Here is a 14,483-nt window from a genome sequence, read left to right as displayed (position 1 = left end):
GGGAGGGAGGGAGAAAGATGTAGGTGGGTGAGTGGAGATAGAAAAGGAAGGTGGTTGTGAAAAAAGTGTGTAAGAAAACGTAAATAGGAAGGAAGGAAGGAAGGAAAGGATCAATGAATTAAAAGGAAGGATGAATGGATGAGTGAATGAAAGGAAGGAAGAAAGGATGGAAGGAAGATACGAAGGAAGAACAAGAGGAAGGAAGGAAGGAAGGAAGAAAGAAGAAAGAGACGATTTAAATTCAAGGCTTTACGAATGGGAGAAAGACATGAATAAAAAGAAAGAAAGGCAGATAAAAAGAAATGAATGACGGGTGAATAAAGAAAAGGAAGGAGAAAAGAGAAAAAAAGAGACTGGAGGACGAAAAACATTAAATAAAAGAAAAAAATTAGAAAAGAAGTAACACTCAGGAATAAGAAACAGAAAACGTGATCCAGTTAAGGGAAAGAGAGATACATGAAGGAAAGGAAGGAAACACTCGGGGAAAAAAAGGAAAGAAAATAAGGAAAAAGGAAGAAAAAAGAAAACACGATATTTTCTAATGCCAGAATGGACTTAACTCAAATATTCTTCAATTCCAAACAATTTTAACAAGCGAATAAAGGAGAACATGAAGGAAAGGAAGAAAACACGAAGGGAAAAGAGGAAAGGAAATAAGGAAAATGAGAAGAAGAAAACACGCAATCTCTTAATAACAAAAATAGACTTAACTCTTAAATATCATTCCACTTCGAGCACTTCTGAAGAGCAAACAAAATTACCCATCATTCCTCTCTGGCACCACCACCACCACCACCACCACCACCACCAAAACATCACCTGTTGACTCTCACCTCCAACAAAAGCAACAATTGCGAGCAGGAAACAAAAATAAAGAAAATAAGAAGGCATCTTAAGACTCCCACGCGGGTCAGAAAGCAGCTCCAGGTGACGAGAACTGGTAAAGAGGAGTAGAGATGAATGGAGTGAAAAAGAACACACATTATGCATTAGTTACGTGAATGGGCGTCTGCAAAATGGTTTACTTAGTTTTTTTAAAGATAGATGTTGTTGTTTTCTTCTGTTTCGTTCTTTTATTCATCTTCTTCTCTTCTTTTCTGTCTATTTCTCGTTGTTTCTATATTTTTTTCTTTTTTTTTATCATTCACGTCTTCCTTCACTGTCCTCTTCCTTTCTCTTTCTCGTTCTTTCTTTTTTTGTCTTTTTTCCCCTCCAGTTATTCCTTCGTATCTCTTTCAGCCTCTTCTTCTTTCAATCGCGTCTTTGTTCCTTCTATAATTTTCTCCTACACTTGTTTCTCTTCCTCCTTCTTCGTCCTTCCAATATCTCTTCCTTTGTTCCTCCTTCATCCTCTTCTTCGTCTTTTTCAATCTCATATTCCTTTATTTTTCTTCTTTTTTTCTCCTCCTTCATCCCTCGATCAGCCTTTCCCTTGTTTCTTTTTATTTCTCCCTGTTCCTCGTACATTTTATCACCATTCTCTTCTTGCTTCTCCTTCGTTCCTCCTCCCATCCCTTCATCGCCTCCTTCCTCCTTCAACCATACCCTCGTTTCTTCCTCATCAATCCTTATCTTTACCCCCCCATCTCTCGTACCCTATCTACCCCGTCTCTCTTTCCTCAATCAGACCAGCCTCTCTTCTCCATCAGCCCTTCATCCCTTCATCACCACTCCTTCATCCCTCTCCAGCTCTCCCGCAAACACACGGATGTTACCTGACTCGAGCGCTACCCGTGTCAAGCAGCCTCCAATATATCTATAGTTTTCGTGAGCAAAGTTTTCGCGCCAAGACAGCAAATGAGTAACGGAGTTTTGTCTTTCTAATACGAGGTAATGAGGGTTTTTTTAACGTTCGTAAAGGATTTGTTTTGTTGGTGCATAAGAGGGTCTAATTGCCTATAAACTGCATAATACACCAAGTTAACGAAGGAATATCGTTTTTAACCCGTTCTTGCCATCAAGGAACCTAAACACGAGGCAAATGAGGGTTTTTAAATATGCATAGAGAATCCATTGAACGAATTTTGTTGCGTAAGAGGATCCGATTATCTACAAACTGAACAATACGGCAAATTACTGACGGAGTATCATCTTTAAACCTATTTCTTTGTAATCTGGGAGCTTAAATATGTTGAAATGTGGGGTTTTTAAATCTTCAGAAGGGATATGTTGAGTGATCGTTGGAGCGTCAGAGGATTAAGTTGTTTAAAAGCTGTATGTTTTGAATCGTATCTTGTTGTACTACGAAATGGTCAGTTTATGCGGAAATATAAATGAAAAAAAAGGAGAAATGATGTGGAGTGTTACAATGTTGGAAAAAAAAAGAAGAGGAAGGGAAAAAAAAAGGAGGAAAACAATACTTCACATGGATTCTCTACCTGCCTGAATCTGCCGTGGCAAAATATGAATAGACGTGACCAATGCAGTGCCGGGGAAACACAAGGGAAAAATGTACACTGTTCAAAGGGAAACTGGAAGAAATGCGAGGAGGAAAAGTTACAGTATAAAAGAGAGAGAGAGAGAGAGAGAGAGAGAGAGAGAGAGAGAGAGAGAGAGAGAGAGAGAGAGAGAGAGAGAGAGAGAGAGAGAGAGAGAGAGAGAGAATCATCTATCGTAATAAAGATGGGCGTCTGTCACTTAAAGAAAATGAAAGAGAGGAGAGGAAAGTGCAATAAAGAAGGAAAAAAAAGGAAAAAACAAACTACCATCATAAGAAACCATAATTTTCTTCCTCCTGAGGGAAAAAAACGAAAAGAAATAAGGAAAACTGGAACAAAGAAGGAAAAAGGAAAAAATAAATTAGAATCCTTTGCTTTAGTGTATCTCCTTATTACTTCCACTCTTGCCTCAAATTTGTTTCCATATATTTTTTCCTCCTCCTTTATCTTTCCCTCCATCTCTCCTCTTCGTCCTCTCATTTTACGAAATTTCACTTTTTTTTTGTTTTCTTTTACTGGTTCTCATAATTTAAACTCTTTGCGTGAAATCTTTCCCCAATCTATATTCGTTTTCTTTCCTCCTCTTTGCCTTTCTTTCATCTCTTCCCTTTCTTCTTCTTCGTCTCACTCTTCCTCCTCCTCCTCCTCCTCCTCCTCCTCCCTGGCCTGCTTCACCACAACCCAGATTGCCACTAATAGAAGTTTAATATTTTCGAGGTAAGAGTTTCATTAAGTCAAACTTATATATATATTTTTTTTCTTCTTCTTCTTCTTGAGTGCTTCTATAATCATTTTTTTTTCAGAAATTGTATATTTTATTTGTTTTTTCCTTTCGTGTAAACTTTGGACTCCTGTTATTTTGAGTGTTTATTTTATCTGGGTTGGTTAATGCATTTGGGTCACCTTCGTTGTCAAAATATTGTTGCCTACATGACTGTCTGTGAAAATGAAGGAGTTTTCTACGTGTATAAATGCAATTATTTCGTATTTTTTCTGACAGGTAAACTAATTAATGTGATTTTTTGTGTCTTAATTAGTCATCCGAATATTGTTACCTACACGATTGACTGTGAAAATAAAGGAGTTTTTCTACGCGTATAAATGCAATTATTTTGTATTTTATTTTTTTCTGACAGGTAGACTAATTAATGTGATTTTTTGCGTCTTAATTGGTCATCAGAATATTGTTACCTACACGATTGTCTGTGAAAATAAATAAGTTTCCCTCTACACGCAAACTTATAAATGCAATTATTTCGTTTTTTTTTTCCCCCGACATGTAAACTTATCAACGTGTTTTTTTTTTGTTTTTTTTTGCATCTTAATTTCACCTAAGCAAGTTCCCGTGCCTCTGGTCACCCTGGTCATTAAAAACACTGTTACGTACACGATTATCTATCAAAATTAAAGAAGTTTTCATTTATTTATTTTTCTAGCACGCAAACTTATGAGGAATTATTTCGAGTTATTTTCCGAGACGTCAACTTGTAATGTGTTGACTCTGGCCTGAGATAATTAGTGTAATTTTGGTTATCTTGGTCATTATTGCTGCCCATGCCATTATCTCCGCCAGGATAATATGTTTTGTTCTTCTATTTGTCTTACCCACAAAATTATCCACGTAGTTATTTCAGAAGTTAATATTGACCTGTGAAACTTATGTGTTGTCCTTTGGCTCACCTTAACCCTTACTGTTTTACTGTTACCTGCACCAATATCTCCGCCAGGATAGAGTTTTGTTCTTCTATTTTCCTTACGCACAAAATTATCCCCGTAGTTATTTCAGAAGTTAATACTGACCTGTGAAATTTATGTGCCGTCCTTTGGCTCACCTTATTCATTACTGTTATATTGTTGTCTACACGAAAATCTCCGTCAGAATAAAGTTTTTTGTTCTTTTTCTACTCATAAAATAATAGATACCTTATTTTGAGTCTTCTTAACCTGTGTGAGTTACGTACTGTCCTAGGAGTCACCTTTCTCATTACCGTTACCTACATGCTCACCTCTGTTAGGGTAAACAAACATGGCTGCTCATTTATACGTCAGGGGCAGCACGCATCACGAACACACGCATACATGACAGTAACGTGACCAGTGGTGCACGAGAGTATGGCGGTGTGGCAGGATTTACATAACACTGGAGGAATTCAAGGCCGAGTGAGCTAGAATGGTACGCAACACAAGATACAAGGGACGGAAATAAATGGAGGAGACTTGTGCATAGCGAAAGGAAAGGAAAGGTAAGATACGCAGTCAGACATGTGTTCAATAAGTTCTCGGCGTGTTTTGTGCTCAGTGCTGGAATTCGGTGTGTTTTTTCAATGGTATTTTGTGATGAGGACGAGAAGTGACAGGAGTTTGCGCGAGGAGTGAAGTGATAATGCTGATATTTAGATTTCTGCTTCACTTTATCTTCATATCATTCTTCTTCTTTATTTTTTTCTTCCTCGAGTGTTTTGGGATGACGACGGGAACTGACAGGAGATTGTACGAGGAATGGATTTCTTTTACTTGACTTTTCTTCTCATATCTCCTTCCCTTTGTTACTTGAGATCAGTGCGTCTTCAATGATGCATTAAAACGAAGAGGTGAAATGAAAAGATTATATGCGAGGAATGAAATGATACCGCTGTTACTCGGATTCCTCTTACGTCACTTTTTCCTTCATCATTCTTCGCTATCCTCCCTGCTTGAGCGGCTTGACGGGAAGATTAATGATGGCCTGAGAGGGATATGGAAAAGAAATCCCGTGAGTGTCTCTCCGCGAGCAGCAGGAAGGCTTGGCGTCACGAGTGGTTTCAGCTGTGCACATCCCGCGCGGAGCCAAGTGCCTGCTTCCTGCACCGCCCTCACGCCCGTCACGCCCCTCACGCCGCAGCACTCTGCTGCGTCACTGTCCTCTCCAGTTTTCACAATCCTGCACCCTCCAGTTACTGATCCTCGCCCTCCGCCCCCTCTTCCTCTCGCTCCCCTCGTCTCTGGTCTCGCCCTTGCCACGTCATGGGTGTCTGAAATACTCCACACGTGCTTGACCCTCCCCCGCGGTGACTCGCAGGCCCCGCTGGCGTCAGGATCCCACGCGCCCTTCCCTGGACCTAATGCGGTAATCACGCCCGCCTGGCTCCCCTCACGCCCCCGTACTTTCGGGGATGAGGAAGTAGCACAGCCGGGGCTCGGGACAGGTAGAAGGGAGCGTCCTTGTACATTGGCTGGGTACAGCGAGATGTACCAGGCGACGCCAGACGAGGGCGACACGCCGCGACACACGACGACACGTGGACGACACGCACACAGCACTGAGGCTCACCTGTCCCGGGGCGGTGACCTCCTGAGGCGACAGGTGTTGGGGTGGGCAGGTGCGGGCGTCGCTCCTTGGCATCACAGCGCCGCCTTGTCCGTGGCACCACTCGGCGGCCACCGGGACCCAGGGTTAGTGCCCTGCCTCCCCCGCGCCCTCGGCAGGCATCGCTCGCTCACACGTGTACTCCCCGAGGGCTGCACGGCCTGTCACGCGTCAGTCTGCAGTGATCGCCTGTTACTCCGCCGCGCCGTGACACACCAGGGCGGGAGGGGCGTCACCTGCTGGCGCGGCGAGGCTCCAGGGGCGGCAGGCGCGGGGCATCGGGGATCAGCGCGGCAAGCCAACACTCTCCTCGCGGCGGACACACATGCTGCGACCCAAGACCCGACCACCATCCGCGGCCAGCCACGACGCCGACCATTCTGGGACTGAGGGTCGCAGGGTGCCTGAGAGTGGCCTCCCGCCTCCACCCTCCCGCCTCCCACTCCCCGCGTCGCGCAACACGCCGCCTCACGTGCCGCGGCGCCCGCTCCGAGATCAGCCCTGAATGGTGGAGGGGGGGGGAGCCCTCCCTGATACGAGGACCCACCAGCACCCATCCCCAACACCAGCACGGGACAGGGCCACGCCAGGCGGCACAGGTGAGTCTGGCCCGCCACGCTCACCGCGCTGACCACTCCCGGGACAGCAATTGAAGAAGAGGCAATAAACGATGTAATGCGACAGAGACGCAGAGACAAGGAAACACGCTGCCCAGCCCGAGGAGAGGAGGGCACGGCGGTGGCGGACACGAGAAAATACAGTGACAGTACGACAGACACACAGACAAGCAAACCTTCACACGCGACACAGACACAGAACACACAGACAGGAAAACATTTACGACACACACAGAAACAAGGGAACATGTATCACACACACACACACACACACACACACAAGCAATCATTTACTCCTGACAGACGACTACAACCACGCTCCCTCCCTAACACAGATAAAGGTTTAAGTATAGATTGGGTACGCGGAAAAAAACCTCCCATTTATTTCTTTCCATGTATAGCGGTATGGAAAACTGAGACACGTGTAGCTCGAGAGAGAGAGAGAGAGAGAGAGAGAGAGAGAGAGAGAGAGAGAGAGAGAGAGAGAGAGAGAGAGAGAGAGAGAGAGAGAGATGACCCCATTTCACTGATAAACACCTGAACTCACTCACTCACTCACTCACTCTCTCTCTCTCTCTCTCTCTCTCTCTCTCTCTCTCTCTCTCTCTCTCTCTCTCTCTTGCTCATTTTTTGTCTTTCCTCCTTAATCTCTCTCACAAGTTTATGAAGATATCAGAAAACTCAAGTTGATCCGTCATTTTCTTTCTCCCACGGCTTCTATTTTGGGAACGGCAAATAAGAGTTATTTTTATTAACATTATTTTTTTCCTCCCCTCGGATTAACTCGAGTATAAGTGTGGAGCTTTTGAAAGACTGCAGTTCGATACGTGACGAAAAATCCGTTCTAGTTTTTTGCAGTCACATGAAGTCTCGTTCCCAGTAACTCCTCTCTCTCTCTCTCTCTCTTTCTCTGTCTGTCGTACAAGGTAATTATCTGCTACATTGTCCAATTAGAGAGGGAGAACACAAAGGAGGAGGAGGAGGAGGAGGAGGAGGAGGAGGAGAGATAACGAGACAACTAGCCAACAAGTTCATAACTGAGGAGAAAACATCTTGTCTGTTGTTTTCTGGAAATCGAGGTAATTATGGTGGCGGGATAGTGTCACCACCACCACCACCACCACCACCACCACCACAACCACCTATGTATTCTCTACTGCCATGTAATGAAGCTGTGTAGGGGAGATTACAAGGGTGACACGAGCAACATTCCCAGGGTGAGTAATCAGAAGAAATATTAAGATTGATTAAGCTAAGAAGAAAGGTATGAGAAGAACGTGGGTTTCAAACAGAGGGGTAGATGAATAGAACAGGCTCAGTAAGGCTTCGTAATCGGTTAGTGCAGTCATTAGGGAGCTTTGAGATAATTAGACCAGGTTATGAACGAGGACAATAGGTGGGAATGCACAGGTGGGTCTTTTGCAAGGGAACTGCCGCGTGTGGGACTAATGACTTGTTGCACCTACCCTTATTTTCTTGAGTTTCCTATGATAAGTTCTTTTCTGTGTGTATGAGAGAGAGAGAGAGAGAGAGAGAGAGAGAGAGAGAGAGAGAGAGAGAGAGAGAGAGAGAGAGAGAGAGAGAGAGAGAGTTGTATTTACAGTACCTCGAGGTGTTTATTTCAGCAAGTAATCTATTTCTCAACGAAGCTCAATTAACACCTCTCTCTCAACCACTGGAATCTTCACTCATTCAGACTATACCAGGCGTGAATGAGACACAAGCACCGCCCACGCATCGCCCACGCAACGCCCACGCAATCGCCCACGCACCGCCCACCGCTATTTCCCGACACTGAAGTCAAGAGAGTGAATTGTGAGGTGGTCAGGTAAGGTAGGATGAGCGTCAATAGAAAAAAGACACGCCAGCTCTTTTTCCTTCCTAATAGCAATGCAGGTGTTGTGTGTGTGTGTGTGTGTGTGTGTGTGTGTGTGTGTGTGTGTGTGTGTGTGTGTGTGTGTGTGTGTCACGTCTCTCTCATAAGCTGCATCCTCACTAGATAAGAAAATATTACATTATCATAATTACGTGATCCCAAATAAAAATAAATAAATAAATAAAGGGAAAAAATAGCAAAAAAACGAAAAAAAAACAGTGATATGGTCCTCTCTCTCTCTCTCTCTCTCTCTCTCTCTCCTCTCTCTCTCTCTCTCTCTCTCTCTCTCTCTCTCTCTCTCTCTCTCTCTCTCTCTCTCTCTCTCTCTCTCTCTCTCTTTCTCTGTAGATAGCAACAGAGACACAAGGACCGCTACACGTGCCTCTGTGAAAGAAGCACTGGGAGGAGTGAGGGGGAGGGACGGGGAGAGAGGAGAGGTGAAGGGACTGGGGAGAGAGGGGAGGAGGACTGAGTAAACGGCGAAAAGGGGTGAGGAAGCGAAGTAAGGTAACTGGGGTGAGGAGGCGAGTGTGAGGGGAGAGTGAAAGAGTCGAGGTGGGAGGAGAGTGAAAGAGAGATAGAAGAGAGAGGGAAGTGAGAGAGAATTAGAGTGAGAGCAGCTGAATGTGAGAGAATCAGGGTGAGAAAAACTGGGTAAGAGGGATACTGGTGATAGTCGTGTTGGGAGAGCTGTGAGAGTGAGAGGGGAGTGACAGGGGAGTGACGGGGGAGTGAGAGGAGAGTGAGAGGGGAGTACAATCTTTTCTGAACTAAATTAAGTGGTTTATCTTGAGTCTCCTCGTTCCCTGAGTGAATTTCATTATGGTTCGTTCTTTTTTTATATATATTCATTTTTTTTGGGGGGGGGTTAATTTGGCTTACGTATCTATTTGTTTTTGTTGTTGTTGTTGTTGTTGTTGTTGTTGTTGTTATTCGTTTTCTTTCATCTATATACCCAATTTTTATATATTTTCTTATTTTTTTTCTATTTCTTATTTGTTTTACCTACGCGAGTACTGTTGTTGTTTTTTTTTCTTATTATTTTCGTTAATTTTACTTATTCATCTATTTTCCTTCGTCTTCTTCATGTAGAGATCAATTTTTTTAATATTTTTTTTCTTATGCATCATTTTTTTTATCTGTTTTATCAATAAGTGTATGTTATTATTTTGTCATTTTGATTAATTTTACTAATTCATTTATTTTAATGCTTTTTTTTATATATCTACAGAACTACTTTTATTTATTTTTCCTCATGCATGTATTTTTTTTTTTCATTTTCCATTAAATTATCTATGCGAGTGTGCAGTTTTCTTATCATTTTCATGGTCGGAGAGAGAGAGAGAGAGAGAGAGAGAGAGAGAGAGAGAGAGAGAGAGAGAGAGAGAGAGAGAGAGAGAGAGAGAGTCACTGGGAACGAGGCTAAAGGATGAGGCAGAACATTCAAATAGCACAAGGGAAAGGTAGGAATGCTAAACACATTCTTTCCTCCCCAGAAAATAAAGGGCCCCTGTGTTAGATTCCCTTTGAAATTGAAGTCAGAATTTCCCTTTAGCCTTCTGTGACGAGTAATAACAGTGGTGGTGGTGGTGGTGGTGGTGGTGGTGGTGGTGGTTGAAGGTCCTACTGTAATTGTATTCGTTTTTTGAGATTCAGTGGAAGTTAATAAAAAAAACTGTGTGTATGTGTGTGTGTGTGTGTGTGTGTGTGTGTGTGTGTGTGTGTGTGTGTGTGTGTGTGTGTGTGTGTGTGTGTGTGTGTGTGTGTGTGTGTGTGTGTGTGTGTGTAACCAACCCAATCTTTGCATCTAAGAACCTGACTATTTTTTCTATATATTTTTTTTGTCTTATCCGTTCCTTCCCTTGCAGACTTTTGGACCACGGGAACCAGAGGAGAAATTGAGCCTTTAACAAAAGCCACTCAGAAGGATCGCTATAAATATGGAAAAATACTAAACTCCCTTCAATTTCCTGATTTCACAGCGATCGGGAAACAAACATACACCAATCGGGGAAACAGGCATACGATGTTGGCAAGTTATTTCCTTCCTTCTTTCCTTCCTTCCTTCCTTCCTTTATTCCTGCCTGCCTGCCTGCCTTATAGAGTGAAGAAATGGTATAGGAAAAAGAAGGAAGATACACTGATATATTTGGAGGAGGAGGAGGAAGAGGAAGAGGAAGAGGAAGAGGAAGAGGAAGAGGAGGAGGAGGAGGAGGAGGAGGAGGAGGAGGAGGAGGAGGAGGAGGAGGAACACAAACAAATCTCTAGTACCCTTGTGCTTTGATGATAAAGAAATAGAAGAAAAACAGGAAGATTAGGTGAGGAGGAGGAGGAGGAGGAGGAGGAGGAGGAGGAGGAGGAGGAGGAGGAGGTTACACAGAAAACCCAAATAGTAACAGAACTTTAAAATCTGCAAGACTGTTTGGTAACTACGAATAATTCTAACTAATTGGTAAAAAAAATGGAGGAGGAGAGAGAGAGAGAGAGAGAGAGAGAGAGAGAGAGAGAGAGAGAGAGAGAGAGAGAGAGAGAGAGAGAGAGAGGAGAGAGAGAGAGGTCGCAACATATCACCACCACCACCATCACCACCACCACCACCACCACGTCCATTCACCTCAAGCTTCTGGGAAAGTGGAAGCCTTCAATCGTTATGGAGATGAAGTGGAAGGAATGAAGGAAGAATAGGGAAGTAAAGGAGAAGCGGAGGAGAGAGAGGGGGAGGAAGTCACGAGCAGGTAAATATTGACTTCCTGTGTACTTCAAATAACAATAGTGGTGGTGGTGGTGGTGGTGGTGGTGGTGGTGGTGGTGTGCTGGTGCTGGTGATGGTGGTGACTTACATGATTCACAGTTTTAAAAGATTAGATGAATTAATGAATACTTCGCAATACTAGTGGTGATGGTGGTGGTGGTGGTGGTGGTGGTGGTGGTGGTGGTGGTGGTGAAGGTGGTGGTGCAACATTATGATGAAGTAATAACAGCACCTTCTTACTATCCCTGTTTAAATTATTGACAGTTTTAGAACATTAGATAACTTAATGAACAGGTATGACAGGTGGAAGCAGGCAGGTGCGTCTTATACAGGGATTGCCACGTGTAGGCCCGACCACTCCTTGCACTTCCTTTATGTTCCAATAGCCACCTAACAAAATAAAAACATACTCATTAAATAAAAAAAAAAACAAAACTAACAAGTAATTAAAATATACAATTTTGAGGGACTGTCACGTATAGGCCTACTGAATTCCTGGTGTTTTCTTTATATTCTTACATTCTCATTTGCAAGATTAATATGATCCTTTCCTAGTCCTTCCTTCCCACCCGCTGGCCACGCCCCTGCTCCCTTACGCCGTGGGTTCGCAAGGGGAAGGAGGAAGGAGATATGATAAGGAGGTATATTTTCCGCTACTTCTTCCAAGAATTGTTGGTGGTTGTGTGGAGGGTTGGGCGGGGCAGCACGTGGACAGCCCCCCTCTCTGCTACTGGTGGGTTTCCTCATCTCTCTCTCTATCCGATCAGGGAAGGAAAATATAATGAATTCTCTATCAAAAGGGGATAACATTCATATCGTCCACTTCTAGTTATCTTTCTTTTCGTATTCAATATTATTCATCTTTATTTTCAGTTTCCGTTTCATCATCTATTTTCTAATTAAGGGTATTCAGCCTCTCTCTCTTCGCCGCAATGTTACATCTCTTGCTCCCTTCTATCGCTACTTTTCACGCTACCTGGTCCTCTGATCTCGTTAATTGCATACCTCTCTTCCTCCCGCGGCCTCGCTGTACAACACTTTCTACTTTCTCTCACCCCTATTGTATCCACCTCCCTAACGCAAGAGTTAACTAGTATTCTCAGTTTTCTTCTGTCCACCTCCCTAATACAAGAGTTAACCAATACTCTCAATCTTTCATCCCTTTCACTGATACACTCTGAAAGTCCCTGCCTGCTTCTGTATTTCCTCCTTCCTGTGACTTGAACTGTTTAGACACTTCTCAAGATTTGGATAATTCTTCTGACCACACTTTTTGGGGACAACCACGTTAATGAAGCCTTTTTTTTCCAGCCCCTTTAGTTACCATGGACAGAGCCACTCTTACTGACCACACACACACACACACACACACACACACACCACTCCACCAAAACACCACCATTACCAAGCATTACCACAATCAAGCACGCAATTTTCCACACCACCGCTTTACCACCACCACCACCACCACCACCACTACCTCAGGAACAGAGGGACTGGGTACGAAATGATCTGAGTGCGGGAGATATGCAAGCAGAGCAGAACCTATCCGGGGAATATGAAATGTGACGACCATATGAAGAATGAAGCAGAGTCTGTGGAAAAGATTATTGATTTTCAGGGACAGGTGAGAGAGAGAGAGAGAGAGAGAGAGAGAGAGAGAGAGAGAGAGAGAGAGAGAGAGAGAGAGAGAGAGAGAGAGAGAGAGAGAACAAGACAATCGAATCACCATAACCACAATTCACACACACACACACACACACACACACACACACACACACACACACACACACACATACACACACACACACACTAACATCAATAACAATCACAGCTGGGACTGCCGCCAGATGGCTCAATATACGCGGATCCTTTCCTTTCTTTCCCTTCCCATAATTCCCTGGCTTTCCTTCCCTTTCTTCACCTTACAATTCTATTTTCAGTCAATGGGGAAAGAGTTGAAAAGCCTCTAACCCTTTTACTGCCACTTGGTACACCTTTCCCTAATTACCAAGCACTCTTTAAATCTTTACTTGTTCTACAGCCACAACCAATGAAGGAATTGCAAAATGTATTCTTTTTTCATCAGTAACTTTATTCCAGATGCTTATAAAGACTTCACGGTTGCTTCTGGTGGTCGGTAATTGCTTCGTATCAAAGTGAAAGGGTTAAGGTCGTTGAGTTGAGCTAATGCGAAAATGCGGTGGTAATTCACGAAGCGGGTTCAAAAGTCACGTGTCTAAGGTTTATTACTCGTTAAGAAGGAAGATTTATTGCTAGACTCGAGTAAAGATGCTAGTGACGAGTAGCTAAGTTCTGAGTCACGGCTTGAATACACATACACACACACACACACACACACACACACACCTGTGAAATGAAGTTAACTACCAAGTACAGACTTAATAGGAATGTTATCAGATAGAGAAGAAGAGAGAGTTAATTGGATCATAAAAAGACACCTGATGAATATTTGGTTCTAGGAGAGGGGTAAGTAAAAGCAGGTTGTTCGCACACACACACGCACACACACACACACACACACACACACACACGTTCTAGGACAGATTTAATCGCAATGTTATGAAATAGACAGAAGGAAGGAGAAGGAATTAGTTGAACCATTAAAGAACCTTAAAAAATTTAGTTCTGGGGAAGAAATTAATAAAAAAAAACTTCTACACAGAGAGAGAGAGAGAGAGAGAGAGAGGAGAGAGAGAGAGAGAGAGAGAGAGAGAGAGAGAGAGAGAGAGAGAGTACATGGGGGAAACTAAGGCATGTAAAGGGAAATCACCTTCTGCAAGTGACGCGGGAAAAAAAAAAAAGACTCGGATTTTCAATAGCTGGTGACGGAGGCGCAGAAGGGGGGGGAGAGAGAGAGAGAGAGAGAGAGAGAGAGAGAGAGAGAGAGAGAGAGAGAGAGAGAGAGAGAGAGAGAGAGAGAGAGAGAGAGAGAGATTTGGTTTCTGGTATTAGACTTAATAGCAAGAGTAATAAATAAAAAAAATAAATGAAAAGACAGAAGGAGAGAAAAACGGAGAGGTGGAGAGATGGAGGGAAAGAGGGAAAGGCAGGAAAACCAAAGGATGAGGAAAGGAACGAGAAACGAATAGAAGAAATGGAGGAAAGGAAGGAGAGAAAGTAAAAAGACGAAGGAGAGAAAAGAAAGAAGAGGTGAAGAAAAGAAGGGATGGAGGGAAGGAAGAAGAGAAGATGGAGAGACGAAGAAAAGAAGAAAAGGAGAAAAGAGGAAAATATAGACGAAAAAAAAAAGTCAGTTAGGAAGATTAAGAGAAGAAAAGCGGGGAGACAAAAGGAAGGAGAGAAGGGAAGGAAGGAGGGAAGGTGGTGAGAAGAATGGAGAGTTTGACGTCAAGGAGAGAAGTGAAATAAATGCAATCCTCATCATCTAATTTTTCTCTTAGATCACGTGGCTTCTCTCCTCCTCCTCCTC

The 14,483-nt window shown here is 43.3% G+C and overlaps 1 protein-coding gene across 1 annotated transcript in view; it reads right to left on the bottom strand.

Moving 5' to 3' along the window:
* Positions 1 to 6,724, bottom strand: part of LOC135090397 (uncharacterized) — a 71,634-nt gene extending 64,910 nt beyond the window's left edge. The window contains 1 exon segment of the mRNA XM_063987151.1: positions 5,749 to 6,724. The gene's annotated coding sequence lies outside the window, so the exon portion shown is untranslated.
* Positions 6,725 to 14,483: the final 7,759 nt, after the last annotated feature.

This window comes from Scylla paramamosain, chromosome 35 (genome assembly GCF_035594125.1).
Source record: "Scylla paramamosain isolate STU-SP2022 chromosome 35, ASM3559412v1, whole genome shotgun sequence".
Taxonomy (NCBI): Eukaryota; Metazoa; Arthropoda; class Malacostraca; order Decapoda; family Portunidae; genus Scylla; species Scylla paramamosain.
This window is presented reverse-complemented; position numbering and strand designations above follow the sequence as displayed.